The sequence below is a fragment of the Lemur catta genome, chromosome 12 (genome assembly GCF_020740605.2).
Source record: "Lemur catta isolate mLemCat1 chromosome 12, mLemCat1.pri, whole genome shotgun sequence".
NCBI lineage: Eukaryota > Metazoa > Chordata > Mammalia > Primates > Lemuridae > Lemur > Lemur catta.
Genome location: NC_059139.1, coordinates 62,809,207 through 62,821,915, shown reverse-complemented (window position 1 = coordinate 62,821,915; position 12,709 = coordinate 62,809,207). Strand labels below are relative to the sequence as shown.

The window sequence follows — 12,709 nt, the reverse complement described above, 5'->3', positions numbered from 1 at the left end:
CAAGATAATTATTATAGTGCTTTTTACTCTTATGAAGGTGAATGACTATAATAAAAAATATATACCAATACAACTCTTGTGACTTTGACAGAAAATTCAGATTCCTGAGATTCAGTTGTTAAATTATTTTGTTTAGAGCTCTCAAATGATTCAGAGGGGGGAAAAGTACAGGTACAGAGAATGAAAGAGATGAAACAAATGTGGCAAAATGTTAACAACTATTAAATCTAGGGGAAAGGTAGATGGGCATTCATTGTACTGCAACTCTTAAAGGCTTAAACATTTTTATAATAAAAGTTGAGGAGGGGAGTAAAAGAGTAGAGAAAAAATTAAAGAAAAAGCCCTCCAAATAACTTACAGATCAAAAAATAAATTTAGAAAATATTTAGAGTTGAGCTGTGATAAAAATAACAAAAACTTTTTGGTGTAGCTAGATTACTAAGCAGAGAAATTTATACCCTTTAATGCTCATATTTAAAAAGAATGCTATAAGTAATGAATTTTTTAATTTAAAACTAATTATAATAAAAATATATCAAAAATTAAGTATAATATAATGATTCTAGTATATATATGTAATTTGATGCTTTATGAGTATTTGGTAAATTTATCTCATTTCAGATTTCCCAAATCTTAGCCAAGTGAACGTTTCATTGTACTCTGTAGGCATAAAAAAAAATGGCTGCTTTCGAAATGGAGAGTAAACATAAAGCAATAAATCCTTTATTTTTTGCCAATTTAATCTTTACCTTTCAATAAAATTTTGTTAGTGCTTCTAAAGTGAAAGAGTTGTTCAGCCTCCTCGTGAATTTTGGACAAAGTAGTTTATTTCCCCATTTTGCTTGTCTTGTTTTGCCATAATTGTAAGTACTGTATATACTTACGAGAATATTCATCACTATCCAGATGATTCAATAATTCCCCACTTCAGTGTGGCACAACCTAATCAAACACATGTAAATGTGTTATAAGTTTATAAAACAACATCTATGATCATATACAATTTTTAATTTCAGCAAAAATTATTTTCACTACTGTCTTTCTTCACTAGAGTTGTAATACAATAAATAAAATGAAAATGAATTCTGGCCACATTTTTTTATTGAAGTAAAATTCACATAACATAAAATCTACCCTTGTAAACTGTGCAATTCAGCGACCTCCAGTATATTCACAATGTTGTACAGCCACTACCACTATTTAATTCCAAAATAATTTCATCACTCCAAAAAGAAATCTTATACCCATTAAGTAGTCACTTACTGTTCCCTCTTCCCGTCAACCCCTGGCAACTACTAATCTGCTTTATGATTCTGTGCATTTGCTATTCTGAAAATTTTATATAAATGGAATCATACAATATGTGACTTTTTGTGTCTGGCTTCTTTCACTTAGCATAATGTTCTCAAGGTTCACCCATGTTTTAGTATGTATCAATTCTTCATTACTTTTTACTGCCAAATAATATTCTGTTATAGGAATATAACACATTTTGTTTATACAGTCATCAATTGAAAGACATTTGGGTTGTTTTCACTTTTTGTCTATTATGAATCATGCTGCTATGAACAGTCATGTATAAATTTTTGAAGATCTCTTTTCAATTATGATTGTCTACCTATGAGTGGAATTGCTGGATCCTGTAGTAATTCTACATTTAACTTCTTGAAAAATCATCAAACAGTTTTTCTGGCTACATTTTTAATGTAAGGTTTTAAGGCCAGTTTATGGAAAGAGGACCTAATACATTGAGAACTTCCAAGCCCCCATGCCCCTTGAAAAATTTAGCAAATAATCTCACCTACAAAGTTATTTGAGTTCAAGTCTGTTCTTTGACATTACTAAGCATCTCTCTGCAGGCTTAATTCAGTTCTCACTGGAGGACATTTATTCTGTGCTCTCTGACCAATAGTTGCTTAATTAAAGAGCATGTGGGGGGCTGGTAACTAGACTTGGAGCTTTTGAATACACACACATATATACACAATAAGTATTTATACATACATATATACACACATTTTTTTTCCCAATTTTTGTCTTCATTTGAAGAGGACAAATGCTTTACCCTACAATTTAGAAGCAGGTCTCAGACCCTAATCTGATGTGCCTTAAAATAGTTATAAATTAGAGAGGTCTCTTCCAAGTTCTCAATAACTATGTTTTAAATTTGCTAGTATGTCCCTGAAAAAAGATCAACAAATCCCCCTTAAAATCTGTGCCAAAATATTTCTCAACAACTGCTAGCCCTTTATATTTAAAATGTTTGCACCATTAAAATTTCAGAAAGTTTGGGGATTTCTTGAGAAATTAAAATATTGGACCTTTTAAATACTAAATGGATTACATGTATGCTTTGAGATTTTGGCCTATGGTTAACTTTCCTGTGGAGCTGAAATATTTTGTATTTGGAATTAAGCCAAATCTCTCACTTGCATGCATTTAACTTATGTTGCATATATCCAAGTCCTGGCATTTGAATGGTCTTTTTCCTTCCTTTGAGTACTTTCTAACTTGAAGAAAAATGATACTTTAAAACTTTCCCCTCTCCTTTCCTTCCCCTCTTCACCCATGAGCAGATATCTTCATATTAAATACGCCTATAATCTTGTGAGGAAAGCAGGCATCAGGTGTTTTCCAACGCAGGAGGATTACCTTAACTACTCCCAGGCCTGGGGGAATCCATGAATTAGCTGTAAGGAGTAGTATAAATTCTTTGAAATTCTTTGTTGAATTGTTATATTAGGTACAATTCATTTATGGAGACGGGAATCATAGCTTTTCTCATATTCTCGAAGGGGTATACAGTCTCCAAAAAGTAAAGATCTGGTGGTTCTAACAGTGGCTTGGAAAGCAAAGGGGACACACTTCCTGTGGTACCACTGACACATTGGGTGGTGTGTGATTACGTCAGGAGTATATTTCAGTCATGCCTTCAATTGCAGAGTCAAAGTAATAGCAGCGTTAAGAGGGGGCTGGCAGAGAATCCATGATGTTCACAGCAAGTCCACTGCATACTTGGACATAAGTAATAAAAAGAACCATTTTTTCCCGTTTGCATACTGGCCTTTCCCATCATCTCATAGTTACAGTCCTCATTTTTAGAAATAAAAGCAAACCTTTAATAAAACTTATTCTCTTTAATATTTTGTTGATATCCAATCATATGCATGTTCCCTAGCAGGCGTCCTTCACTTCCTTGAAGCTATTTTGTGGGCATCAGTACATTAAGATGCCACTGGGAAAGCTTATTGTTTCTGGACCTTAGACAGCCCTATGAGATCTCATCCAAAGCTCACCAGCTTTGCAACCGCAGGGTGACTGATAGACTTCAGGAGTCTCAGTGGACAATCCAGTGGAGCTGCTGATAGGGAACTGTTTCCAAGCGTAAACTGAGGGTAGCTTCTCATGAAACTGAAGTTAGCTTTCAGGAACGGATTAAGGAGTATGGGAATATTAGGACACTGAGGGCACAAGACCATTTAGAAAGATGGAACAGCCAGAAGTGGGGGCAAGTGGAACAAAGTAATGTTATATCCCTGCTCAAAGTGTGACATCACCTGCCACCCTTAGGCCACCAAAGTATATCTTTTAACTATTAGAACATATCTGTCAGTTCTTCGAAGTAGTTTTACCTTCCATTCCGCCTCTTACTGATTCCCAAAAACCGCTCGTGGTCTCACAAAACTATCTAAACATCTTTTTCAATTTTAGTTTCTGCACTGTAGTCTTTATAAGCAAACTCCAATTCTATCAGCCTATTCACGGAAATGTCTTAAGAAAAAAATATAGCACTGAGAAGCAGAAAGCATTAACTATTTTTCTCACTAATGTTTGAAGGTAAGAAGGGAACTAACCCTGTTTGCACACCTGCTGTGTGTCATGCACTTTCTGTGCATCGTCTTACTTACTCCTCACAGCTTATCTTCGTAGTGACTGTGATGATCTTTTTACAGATGAGTAAACTGAGGGTCATGTAGTTGATAAGTGGGAGTGTTGAGATTCTCACCCAGATCTGGTAGTTGCAAACCCACGCTACTTCCCTGAAACCCACCAGAGAGCAGTGGCTCCCGGAGGTGGTTCCCGAAGGTTTGTGACGGTAGCAGCCTTGCGGAAGAGGGTCAGGGAATTTGTCTTCAAGCTGCACTGTGTACTTACAAATATATTGTATATGTGTTTAGGATAATTTGGGGGAAAGCTAATAGAATTTATGAGGAGCCCAAAGTCCCTACATATGTGCAAGTTATCCCTTGGTGTTTCCCCAGAAGGATTGTATAGAAGTGATCAGAGTAGAAATGAAATAAGCAGCTGATAAATAAGGTAATTTTTAATTTCTATTTGTTATTTAAACGATTGATTTTTTATTCTAGTGAAATGTCACGAGTGAAAAAAGAGAATTTATCACAGTTTTAACATGGACAGTAGGGCAAACAAATAGAGACAAAAATCCAGGTGAAGGATTAATAATTGAATAATGAAACTCTTAAACTTGAAAATATTCATGAACTTTGACAAAAATATGTATAACAGATATGGGACTAAATCACCTTTGATACTCACATCTGGGAATCCAGGGAAGTAGAAGGAGCATATTAAGACGGAAACCTTATAGGAACATGGGACTGAAAGTTGAGAGAATCTAGTCCTTCCCCCACCTCACCCCAGCCCAACACAACCATTCCATTAGTAGTTCTGGCTCCTTCCTTCATTCATCTATTCAAATAATATTTATTGAGCCCTTCAGTATGTCAGACACTATTCCAGATGTTAGGGATTTAGAAGTTAAATGGATAAACAAAATTCTTGTTGCATAGAACTTAAATTTTAAAGGAAAAAATAGATAATAAATAGGTAGACAAATAAATAGATATATACAGTTTATATCTTAAATAGTGATGTTAGGATAAAAATTAAGTAGGCTAAGAGGTAAGAAAGTGCCCGATGGGCCACAGGGGTGTTTTAGATAGGGTGGTCAGGAAAGGCCTCAACGAGGAGTTCCTTGGGTTGTCTTTGCACCTTTTGGGACCTCCTTCTCTTTGTACATAAAATGAGGGCATTGGTAGGTGATCAGTAAACAGCTGCAAAAATCTGTGCTTTCTTTAAGAGATGTATCTTTGGGTGAAATAAACTTTTATATGTATAAGTTATGTTCCTTATTGCCCATTGATCTCAAAATGTAATAAAAATGTTCATTGATTCCCAAGGTTAATTCCATTTTACATGTGGGGAATTTAAACTGAGAATAAAACACCTTCCCAAAGGTTACATAATAGTAAAAGGAGGATTAAAGCTCTCAATTCCTGCCACTCTGAGTCTGAAAATTTCACCACACTATGAGGTATAATGAGAAGTTGAATTGAAATGTCAGAGCAGTTCAAAGTAGATTAAAGATGTGTAAGCTGTGATGGGCTAAAATATTTACAAATAAGGAATTGGATAAGTATATCCCACTGCACTCATTTAAGGCAGGCAAGTAAGCCATGTGATACACTTTAAGCCAGTAAAATAGCAAATCCTCCTCCTCAAAAAATCTATAATTTTAATCAAAAGTTTGTTTCAGTCATTGAAATTCTGTTATCGCTGCTTACAAACATTAAAGTCAATCAAAACATCAGTAGCTTTGCAAGATCAATATTTTTAATATGTTTGCATTGCAGTGCTGCAGATTTTTGGCTAATGGATCGTGCCCATATTGATTTCCATGGGAAATGTTAGTCTGATACTGAAATAATTAAAAAAAACAGGGATTATTGGTTTGGAATTTTGAAGGAGACAGAACTATAAAAATTGGTTATTGACTAAATTGTGTGGGGTGAGTGAACCTTGGGCACTTGCAATAAACTTGTAGCGCTCAGTCATTACTGAATACTACCTTAGTCCCTTAAACTGAAAATCAATCAATAACCTATTATAACAATGCAAATTATGGTGAAATAACATACTAGACATGTAAGAATAGCATTTTATCAAAACAGATATGCATAAGCTTATGTATGGGCGTATTGAAAACGTCTGCTGAAACGTAGTGACTGATTTTGACTTTGAGATTCATGCTGAAGATAGTTTGAGTAGCATTTTTAAAGAGATAAACTGCTACAAAATAACAGTAAAAAGAAGCATACAATTATTCTATGAACAATAATAAAAGTGCAACCACTACACCATGTCAAATGACAGATTCTGTTATTTTGATTCTGAGCAAAATTACAATTGTTACTCTGTTCTGGAAGCATAGGAATAATGTATGCAAGCGTTAGATTAGATACAAACACATTCCCCGCAATATGAATCTAGTGCATATTACATTGCTCTTGTTTTTCAGCCTTTGGTTAGGAGAGCCATATTTTCATCTAGAAAGTTTACTCTGTGTTTTCATTTGGTTACCATTATAAATTTATGAATTCTTTATCTCTCAGAGGCAATCTAGTGTTTTAGAGACAGAGAGTTTTCTTAATGTCTCAATATAAGTTCTGCCCAGGATAATAGTACTTAGAAGTAGCAGTTACATATTTTGTTATAAATTTTTATTTACTGTATTTTTTAAATTGTATGTTATTTACATAATATGGAAATGTTTATATGCTTTGAGGGGAAGAGGAGATTAAGATAAAACTAAAAATTAGTAACCACAACTGTTGCATTTTGTTGCTGTCTTTACAATCCTGGTCAATATTTTTTCACAATAACTTGGGTTCTCTTTATAAATAGATAAGTGATCATGATTCTTTCTGCTGCATGAGATGATAGTACTCAGGTAACATTGGCAGTCCCTTTCAATTTAGTGTTAATCTTTGATCACATTTTTGTCAAATTTCTTTCATCCTATTCTGACTTCTTCTATCATTATAACTGGCACTACCCCAAATTCCATTAATAAAGTCCTTTTTCTTCCTTTTCTGTTTTAAATTTATACCTGAATCTGACTTTTCTCAAACATTCTGTGTCTCTCCCATCAGTTAAACTGTTAGGACATTCTGTTTGATGGATCCAGCCTTCAGAATGATTTGTGAGACAAGAAACTTCACTGTTATCTAATATTAGGTACATCGTACCTGAAAATAACCAAGTTGTACGGTAAAAATATATGCATACAAGTTGTATAAATATTCATACAGTTTTTGCTAAATCATTCAATGACTTTCAGTTATGGATATTATTAGTAAAGTATTCATGGTCTTAAAAATGGTAGGATTCCAATTCCCTAGCCTACTATTTCCACATTTTCATATACAGTTACTCTTCCTACTGTTTATGTCTTTCTAAGAATTCCAACTGGAATTTGTGGCACTTATCATTGTCAGGAAATGTTATTTCCTCAACAGATAGAATTTGTGAAATCCCCAGTCAGAATTTGCAGTTGTCTAACTAGTCAAGGAGCTGGGCATGGTGAAAACGGGAAATGATCAGCTCTTAGAAATCCAGCAGAGCAAGCACATAGTTGTTCTGCAAGGCTCCCTAGCCCATCCCACCCCCGCATGAGCCTCTGCTCTGGTCTCACCTACATTTTTCATCTAGGCCACTGGTGCCATTTCTTTTCAGGACAGTTATCATTTCACAAGCTCTCTGGTAGCTTAGAAGAAGCCGTATAACTTGGGACTTGGTACAGAACATCCCTGCTGTCTTCACTGGCAGTCTTAGCAAAAACCAAGCTGACGTGTAACTGTGAGTGCCCTCTGAGAACAGGGGTGAGGCTCCAGAGGAGGGCAGATTTTTAAAATTTACTTATGGACCCAGGACATTTGGCAAAATCTGTTGCACTCAATAGAAAGCACTCAAATTAACAGGGAGGTGGTTCTCTGTTTATTGAGACTGTCAGAAGATGGGGAAGGGGGAATTCAAAAGAGCTGCTCCTGGTGCAGTTTTTTTTATATTCATGGTTAGTGAACACCAGTGTCAAAAGTTTATACCACTGTATGGACAAGATGGTTTGATTTTAGTTTTTAGACAAAAACAGACTTTGTGCATTCTAGGTCATGCTGATAAAAAACCCCTTCTAGAATCAGACATTCAGATGGTCTGTGCCAAGCCTTACCTATAAGCAGCTGGAAAATACCTGGAGATCTTTATTCATAAACAAATTGTTACACATGCATGCTGCTCAGAGAGTGTGTGGAAGAGAGTGGTTAAGAGCACAGGCTCTGACGCCATACTGCCTGAATTCAGATCCTTTCTCTGCCACTTGCTATCTCTGTAACCCTGCAACCTTGGACAAGTTGCCCAAGTTCTCTGTGCTTCTGTTCCTCCACCTGTAAACTGATGACAATAATAGGGCTTAGCTCGTAGGATGTTGTGAAGTTGTTGTGCAGTATTTATTACTTGGTTCTATATGCAGTCATTCTGGTATCTATGCTCTTGGGAGCAGAAATGAAAGACTTTAATTTCTAGCAATTTTCTCTCTAAAATCTTATCTCCTATAATCTGGAAGAGCTTCTCCTATCCTTTGCCCCAGTGGCACCCTGCACCACCCCTACCATAGTGTATGTTCCTGTGCAGTATCTACTTACTTGTCTCTCCCACCTCCAACAAACTGTAAGCTTCATGAAGACAAACACTGTGTCTGTCTTATCATCATTAATTCAATGCCTACTGCATATAGTCTATATTTGTTTGTGTTCAACAAATATTTATTGGATGAATGTTAATGTTAAAAAGAAATATTAAAGTATTTGTAGGGCCGGGCATGGTGGCTCACGCCTGTAATCCTAGCACTCTGGGAGGCCAAGGCAGGTGGATAGCTCGAGGTCAGGAGTTCGAGACCAGCCTGAGCAAGAGCGAGACCCCGTCTCTACTAAAAATAGAAAGAAATTATCTGGCCAACTAAAATATATATATAGAAAAAATTAGCCGGGCATGGTGGCGCATGCCTGTAGTCCCAGCTACTTGGGAGGCTGAGGCAATAGGATCGCTTGAGCCCAGGAGTTTGAGGTTGCTGTGAGCTAGGCTGATGCCACGGCACTCACTCTAGCCTGGGCAACAGAGTGAGACTCTGTCTCCAAAAAAAAAAAAAAAACTATTTGTAGAATTTTGCTTTATGTTATTTCCTCATATTAACAGAGGCTGACATGCAATAGATGATTGATTTTCAACTTTTTTACACTGGCCTCTGCCTAGAATGTTCTGCCCTTAGATATCCACAGCTCACCCCTCATTTCCTTCAGATCTTTATTCAAATGTCACCTTCTCAATTATTCCTATTGTGACTACCTCATTTAAAATCGCATCTCTGTCCCTTCTCTGTTCTATTTTTCTGTGGTATTTATGATAGACCAACCCTCTATATAAAGTAGATATTTGTTATATGTATGATTTGTTGTTGGCCTCCCCTACCTCTCACTAGAATGTAAGCTTTGTCAGTTTTGCTCACTGATAAATCTCTAGCACCTGGAACAGTGCCTGGCACAAAGTAGGCAGGCACTTTAAAAATATCTGTTGAGGCCGAGCATGGTGGCTCACACCTGTAATCCTAGCACTTTGGAAGGCTGAGGCGGGAGGATCACTTGTGCCCAGGATTTTAAGACCAACCTGTGCAAGAAAGTGAGACCTTGTCTCTATAAAAAATTTAAAAATTATCCAGGTGTGGTGGCATGCCTGTAGTCTCAATTACTTGGGAGACTGAGGCGGGAGGATTGCTTGAGCCCAGGAACTCAGGGCTGCAGTGAGCTATGATCACACCGCTGTACTCCAGCCTAGGTGACAGTGAGATCTTGTCTCAAAAAAAAAAAAAATCTGTTGAGTTAATTAATAAATTTTGATGCATTGGGGCTGTCGATTTAGAAATAACTGGAAGCAAAATTATTATTCAAGGATAGTCAACAAAGAATTAGAAACAAGAAACCTAGGGCTCTGTCTTGAAATCAATTATATATGGGTTTTGACTTGCTAAAGGTATGTACTTCAACCTCCCTGAGCCCTTTAACCCAGTCTCCAAATTCTGAAAATCATTCTCAAAATATTCTTCCAAGGGTAATTCTGAATAATGTATTGCTAATTGTTTTATAAAATAATATATGTCTGAGATTATGTCTTTAAAGTTGTATGAGATACATGTTTTAAATAGTTAAATAGGTAATGTTTTAAATAGTTAAACCCTAAAGCAAACTGCTTCTTTAAATATGTGGATATTGACTTTCTGTAGAGCACAAATGCAGAATCTTGGCAAAGTTTTAATTAAGAATAATTAAAAATACCTGTATTAAAATGTTTCATTCTACCAGCTTAGTAGGGGTTTTTATTTCAAAAACATTTATTTTTTTTTACACATTACAACATAAAACGCTATGTTGTGCTAGTACTAGCAGGGAAAATGTAGTGTGCTGAAGTGGTAAAAAACAATGTGATTTATAAATTAATTCTCTGCATTATTTTTGTCAAAATTTTTTTTCATTAAAATTAAACCTTCACTTGGGTGGTTACATGTTTGAATTTACTATAAGGGCATCACGCAAACACAAAGTTGAATAAGAAAATTATATATGAGAAATAAAGGAGTTGTATGGGAGGCAACACATTAAAAAATATAAAGGCTTGGTGTCATACATGAGGTGAGATTTTCATTCTGTTTGCTGAATAATAATAGTAAGATTATTTAGCTACTTAAGTAATGATATCATAAAATGACTTAAATAAGCTTATGTTAATAAGAAAAAAATGTTTAAACAAAAGATTCAAAGAAGGCAGCAAATGACTGGTTACTGGGATGGGTCAAGAAAGCCAGATACTATATACTGAAAGCAAAGTAACTCCCAGCTGTTCATACAGGGGACAGATATAGAAAGTATCAAAAGCCAAAGGGAAGAGCAAACAAATGAGAAAGCTACTACTTATTAGGCCAGATGAGATGAAGCTATTACATCATATAAGGTTTGGGGAGAGAACAGATATAAAGATAAATAAAAACTAAATAAACATGATAATAGATTATCTGGATTATCATTTTTCTCACCATGAGAGGAAAATCTAACTAAACTTGTATTTTAAATAAGACAGCAGCACGAAGAGAGAAGAGCCATGTGCATGACAGACATTGTAGTATTTTTGGTTTGTATTTTCCCACCTAAAAAATATCTCTCCTTTCTCTTGCCACTGCATTCCCCACGTTAGTCTCTCTGTGGCCAATGGTAAAATGTTAAGTCTTGGTTATCTAGAATGAGTAACATTGTTCAATAACATCCCCATCTATACTATAATACTTCAAGGAGAAAGGGATAAGGATCACAGGGAGCTAATGATATAAGTAATAGAGCAATTAGGAAGAAGCTATGGTTCTATCTAACCATAAGATCCAACAGACATTCAGGGATTGAGAAGAGTCCATTAAACTGAACCTTGAGAGCTGGGCAGGATTTGAAGATTCATAGAAGGGGAGAATAGCATTCCAGCTTGGGTTATCAGCATGAGCAAGGGCTTTAAAGTATAGGATATCTGGTATGAACATTTATAATAGCAAAAAGGGAGATAAACTGATCAAACTGATAGATGCATCATGGGAGTGAATGGAGAATGGGAAAAATAGAAGTTGTAAGATAAGTGTGAGTGAGATGACAGAGAACATAGGCTAAGGAATTTTTTTAGATTAGACTTCTGAAAAGCTCTTACTTCAACTTAAAATTTTAGTATACTAGATGTATTTCCTGCATGATTTGTCTCCCTAGTCATTGTCTATTGTACTCCGAGAAGCTGTAGGAATATGCAGATGCAGACCCAGTATCATCTTCAATGCTGTGGAAAGGGACTGTACACCAAGGGGCCCTATGCTGCCCTGTGCCATTTGGACAAAGCCTGGAGAGAGTAACCTCCTGGGAAACCCACAATTGGAATGAATATTTTATTTTTTAGGCCCAGGGATCAAAAAGTGTTTGAGGGCAGAAATGAACTAACTGAGTTACCCTTTGGAAAACTTCATCTAGCAGCTATGAGTAAAATATATTGAGGAGAAAAGGCTGGAGATAGGGAAAATACATTTAAAAGGTTATTATAGTCCCTGCAAAAAGTAATGAGTTCTGAATGCTGGCAATGAGAGTGAAAGTGAAGAGAAGGGATAGAATCCAAAGACATACAGACTTAGAATCCATGTGACTTGGCCATGAGAGTCAACTTAAATTTTTTCTTCAAATAGGACAGTCTGTTTTTTAGTGGAATCTCTGAAAGAATGATGGGGCACAGAATAGGGAAATTTTAGTGGAAGTTCAGGAAAGATTTTGTGTATGGATCATGCCTACAAGTCAGTGCAATTTTAGGCCAAGAACAGCTTTAAAAAACTGGGTACTGAAGTAGTTGATGGAGAAAAATGCATAGAAATTGAGACTTAAGATTAAATTCCTTGCATTCGGACTTTATATTCTTTTTAAGTTATTTGAGGATTCAGATAGTCTTACCTTCTTCTGAGTATACTAAGCATTTAGAATGCTTTCATCTGGAAGCAAATGACTAGTTTTGTAGAACACAGTTATCCCAGAGCCATAGTAGGAAAGAAGTGACATAGATTGAGAGATGGCTAAGTGGAAATAATTTGATTTTGATGGAGAATGGGAGAGGTGGATATAAGCTTAGGTCTTGACAGTTCTCATTGGATACCACAATTACTATACTCCACGTATATCAATATAGTAATAAGTGCTGCCAATTGTAATCTGTGTATTATTGCAAAATATCATCCTGGTATGTTTGCACTTACTTTGTGACTCCATGTTGCACTCCAACTTTCCTTTCCTTA

The 12,709-nt window shown here is 35.9% G+C and overlaps 1 protein-coding gene and 1 non-coding gene across 2 annotated transcripts in view; one reads left to right on the top strand and one right to left on the bottom strand.

Moving 5' to 3' along the window:
* Nucleotides 1-12,709, top strand: part of FAM172A (family with sequence similarity 172 member A) — a 412,613-nt gene that overhangs the window by 326,404 nt on the left and 73,500 nt on the right. The window lies entirely within an intron of this gene.
* LOC123648718 lies at nt 11,619-11,811 on the bottom strand. Its single transcript, XR_006738738.1, has one exon. It is a non-coding gene; the product is annotated as a small nucleolar RNA SNORA73 family (small nucleolar RNA).